Source organism: Tachypleus tridentatus, chromosome 13, assembly GCF_004210375.1.
Source record: "Tachypleus tridentatus isolate NWPU-2018 chromosome 13, ASM421037v1, whole genome shotgun sequence".
NCBI classification, from domain to species: Eukaryota; Metazoa; Arthropoda; class Merostomata; order Xiphosura; family Limulidae; genus Tachypleus; species Tachypleus tridentatus.
The window spans coordinates 214,690,493-214,695,769 of record NC_134837.1 but is presented as its reverse complement, the minus strand read 5'-3'; the positions used below and the strand labels follow the sequence as shown (position 1 = coordinate 214,695,769).

General features: G+C 30.3%; 1 long non-coding RNA gene across 2 annotated transcripts in view; it reads right to left on the bottom strand.

Moving 5' to 3' along the window:
• The window catches only part of LOC143238364 (uncharacterized), a 14,407-nt gene extending 9,480 nt beyond the window's left edge, over positions 1-4,927 (bottom strand). The window contains exons 1-3 of one of the 2 annotated variants that reach the window (XR_013020549.1): positions 4,816-4,927; positions 2,673-2,837; positions 1,394-1,715 (exon numbers count right to left, since the gene is read on the bottom strand). This is a non-coding gene — a long non-coding RNA (uncharacterized LOC143238364). Of the gene's footprint in view, positions 1-1,393; positions 1,716-2,020; positions 2,259-2,672; positions 2,838-4,815 lie in introns of those variants that run through there. The other variant, XR_013020550.1, reaches the window with a different exon arrangement.
• Between the last annotated feature and the right edge of the window lie 350 nt (positions 4,928-5,277).

Here is a 5,277-nt window from a genome sequence, read left to right as displayed (position 1 = left end):
AAAGAAAAAAGAGGTTAAAATAAGATTTCATCAACCACAATTAATTAATTACACAATGTTTTATTGTAATACACTATATGAAAATCATTACTAAAATATCTAGGCTTACGATAAACAAGATTAGTTGTAAACAGATATAAATATGATGTTATAAGGTTTTTTTTAACTACTTCTAATTGTAATTAAAAAGAAAGATCTCGTTTTAGTACAGGCACGTTTACTATTTTAAACTTCATTACACTAATTTTATAGTTGTGAAGGTATAATAAACAAACGTTTTTTAAAGTCCCGAGCTATAAAATTTGTTACCAATGTTGATGAAAATTGTACATAATGTTTTACAGAATTTGAGGTATTAAATATTTCACTTTGTTCACTATATAACTAATAGTTAGTGTAAATGCTATAGAATGGTGCTAATAAAGAAGCAAAAACATTCAATAAACTATGTTGAAAACTTTACAATTAAACTGATATTATATTTCAACACTGAATTACCAGTGGAAATACCAGAAAAACGCAAATCAGTGTGACATGGTTACAAAACTGATATTATATTTCAACACTGAATCACCAGTGGAAATACCAGAAAAACTCAAATCAGTGTAACATGGTTACAAAACTGATAGTATATTTCAACACTGAATCACCAGTGGAAGTACCAGAAAAACTCAAATCAGTGTAACATGGTTACAAAACTGATAGTATATTTCAACACTGAATCACCAGTGGAAATACCAGAAAAAATCAAATCAGTGTAACATGGTTACAAAACTGATAGTATATTTCAACACTGAATTACCAGTGGAAATACCAGAAAAACTCAAATCAGTGTAACATGGTTACAAAACTGATAGTATATTTCAACACTGAATCACCAGTGGAAATACCAGAAAAAATCAAATCTGTGTAACATGGTTACAAAACTGATAGTATATTTCAACACTGAATCACCAGTGGAAATACCAGAAAAAGTCAAATCAGTGTAACATGATTGCAAAACTGATAATATATTTCAACACTGAAAACCAGTGGAAATACCAGAAAAAGACGAATTAGTGTAACATGGTTACAAAACTGATAGTACGGCCAACTATTTCTAAGAAGAAAGTGTATCTTTTTTCATCAGGAAACACAACGTAAAGGAATCACTTGTTTAAATATATTAAACTGGTGTACATGAATTTAAATCACAATCGTGTAAAGGTTGGGGTGTTTTTTAGCAGTAGAAATTTACAGACGTACCGCTGCACCATTGGGTGAAGACAACAAAATATATTTAATTTAGTTTATTTTGAATTTCTCGTAAAGCTACGCGAGGACGATCTGCGTTACCCGTTCCTAATTATGCAGTGTAAGCCGAGATGGAAGGCAGATAGTCATCACCACTCACCGCCAACTGTTGGTCTTCTCCTTTACCAATGATTGGCCGTCACATTTCAACGTTACCACGGCTGAAAAGTCAAGCATGTTTGGTGTGTCAGAGATTGAATTCCGTGACCCTCGGATTACGAGTCCTGTGCCTTAACCACCTGGTCATGCCGGGCCAATATATTTAATTTTTAGAAAATGAAATAATTCAGTGTCTTACCACATATGTAGTCACCTTACTTGTAATGTGCATCAGGTAGAAAAGAGAGAGAGTTAACCAGATATTAACAGTTCTCATCTTGAATGAATTTTTTCTTGTTTTTCGTTTTAGTTCTTCTTGATTTCTGAAGAAAGGTAAAACAAAATCTTTCTTTAATAAGTTTGGTTTTCAATTAGAAAAATTCAAAAATTCTATTTTTCGTGATTTACAATACATTTTTACCGTCTTTAGGGATTCACAGACATAAAATCTAAAACTATGTTTCTTACTTAATAAAATATACATCTAAAAATATCGTAAATTTAACTTATTTTACAATTACAGTCATTATTGTACACAAATAACTGTATTTTTTTTTAATTAAGACCTCAAACATCTCAGGTCTTTTACAAATTATAAAGCGTTAATAGAAAACCTTTCAAACTTAACCTCGACCCACAAATATCGTGTGTTGAAAACGACAGACTGAAGAGACATAGACTTTGAAAGTGCTCAGACCACAATGTTTTCTTGTAAAGCTACCATTCGTCGTCTGCTGGTGCTATGATTGTTTCTCCTGACCAAACAGGTTTAAAACGAATAAAACTTATCTCGTAAAATTTATTTTTTGGCCAGCTACTTTATACCAATGCCTCTCTACCTGTTGCTCACTGATATATCTGCGTGGTTTCTGGGCTGAGCACAGTTAGCCTTTCCTATATATAACAGACAAACCAATTTCATACTAAAATATGTTGTTTATTTCTTCAGGTAACACTATTTACATAAACATGAGAAATAAATCTTCCAGTTTATCAAACTCGTGAAGAGTCATGAAACGTAACCTTATTTCACATGGATTTCAGAAAAACATAAAGGAATCACTTTGTTGTAAATACATTAACCATTGAGTGAAGGTAGAATTATTAAGAAAAACAACTTATGCAAAATGATATCACCTTTAATTACCAGTAATTCTATGAAAACGACTGATTACTTTATAGGGAGACATAAACAGCATTTTATTGGAAGAAATCCAGATCATCAAAATCTGTTTAACACATTATTTATAGCTGTTACAGAATAAAATAAGTCATCTTACTGATTTCATCACATGATTTAGTGTCGTAACAAGAACTGTCTTACTACATATTCTGCAACTTCCTCCTTTTATGTGTACAAGGTAGAGAATAGCAAGGGTTAACCAAATATAGACAGTTCCCATGTTGAAATAATATTCCTTTCCTCTCATACCTCAGGCTCTCATCTAATACGAAATGATAAAACAAAATCTAACTTGAAAAAAACTTCGATTATAAGAAGTTTATATCACAACAATAGAAAATGTAATGACACTAAAATATTTTATCTATATGTCCTCTATCTGTACATTGTAAATTCTTCAGTTATATAAACCAAATTCTATTTATTTAGGGATTTAATTAAGGTTAATTTAAAGCAAATCTACATGGAGCAATCTATCACATGGAGTCGAACCCTAGATTTCAGCATGATAAGTTCATAATATTAACTCTTTTTCACCGAAGAACAAGTATGTTTCACAGTGAAATTTGTTTATTTGTCAAGTGAATTGTACCTGTTTCTCAACACAGAATGAATTCGCTTCTCGTGAACCGTGGATAAAATATTCAATTCCAGATCAAATAAAAGACTCTGTATGGTTTCTAAGTTTGCAAAACATTTGTATACAAATTATTATTTATATTAACTGTGAATATAAATTGTATTTTATTCGTATACTAAAATATATTTGTGTTAAAAAAGGAAATTGTGTGCATTAATCTTGTTGGCAAATATCAGAAATTCAATATACATGTATCTACATTCAGTTAATAACTAAATTAAAATTAAAATTTCCGATTCTTTGGAATCGTAATATGTTACCTACTTAACATAATAAATCGGAGACTTCGGCGAGATAAATTATAACACGCAATACAAACCAGCCATTTTTCAAATATAGTTAAACCAAACTATCATTCATTCCACTGCACATGTGCTTATTGATCATACATTGTTTTGGTTATCAATAGAGGTCGCATTGTATAGTTCATAACAACGTTAAATAAAACATCTTAATATTCCGTTATCATAGTTAAGATAAACTGGTGTTGTAATTTTGTCATTCACTTTCAAAATTCTGTTTCAAATAATAATGAAGTAAAATATTTGAGACATTTGTGTCTATCTAAATGTTAAAAAGCCTAATATTTTAAAGGTTAATGAGCTTGAGGAAAATTACTAATAAAAAGTGGATTTAACAATTTATTTAAGGGTCAGGTTAACCTTTGTACTTATTTGAGACGTTTCGATGAATTACAAAAGTGTCACCAATCAACCAGGACGGCAGTACACATTATCTCCGAGTGGTGGAGCTTTAAATATCTTGAAATTGCTTTAATGTAACATTAAATAAGCTCACTCAGTAACAGAAAGTAGGTGTTGTTTCTTTAAGATTTTATGAACATTTTAATAATTAATAATTCTATAATTATTATAAATTTATAACAATGTTTATCATTAATAGAGAGAGAGAGACAGATGAAGAAAATGATAAAATAAGTGATGTATAGAGCGATGTTGACCAATAAACAGATAGAAAAAATAGACTGAATAACCAATACACTCGTTGTTGGACAAATAAAGGAACCAGTGTAACAACATCAACAGATTTACGTGTAAATTACCACATATTAGCTGACACGTTGAAACTCAAAATACCTATAAATAGGTACAGATGAACAAGCAGATGAAAAACAGATATCCTGAAAAGTTTGATTGTTTCAGTTAGATTAAAATGAATAATAAATTTATTTTCAGATCTAAAAGAGAAAGTCATATCAAGAATTAACACACGTAGAGATATTTAGAAACGTTCTTATTGGGTTTAACTTGTTTATTTTCGAGAGGGAATTTTTGCCTTTAAGTTAAGAAAAAGAAATAAGCAAGTTTTATTTCAAAACTGAGAACCAACAAAACACAAGTGTTTTAAATGAATAGAAAGTTAAGGTATCATCGTCATACAATGTTTATAGAAAATTTTGTTGACATGTTTGGCGTGATGGGAAATCAAACTGGCGGTCTTCATCTTACGAATCAAGCGCCTTAATCGTATGTCCCTGATCAACGGATGGGAGGACAAAAAGTTAGTAAGAAGAAAATATTGTAACAAACTGATAACACCTTTCTTTACAAAACAGCTGTTACAAAATAAATTACGTTACCTTTCTGATTTCGTCACATGATTTAGTGTCGTAACGAAAAGTGTCTTACCACGTTCTCCATAACTTCCTCCTGTAATGTGTATAAGGTAGAGAAAAGCAAAGTTAACCGAATATGGACAGTTCACATTGCGAAAGAGATTTTTCTTCTTATATTTCACACTCTTATGTTATAAAAAAAGATAAAACAAAGTCTCACTTAAACAAGACTTAAAACAATCAATATACAGGATGGACCAAAATTGTCTTTCTTACTTTTAAACTTAATAATTTAATAATTAACAAAATATAATCATGAAGGTACAATAAAGACGTATGGATGATGTGTATTGTACCTATAGCAAAGATCACAGATAAAGAACAGTATTGTTACTGCAACTGTCGACATGTTAGAAAAACGTGGACTGAAATCAAATACTGGTTAGATGTGCTAAGACGTTAGAAATATACTCACATGTTATTAAA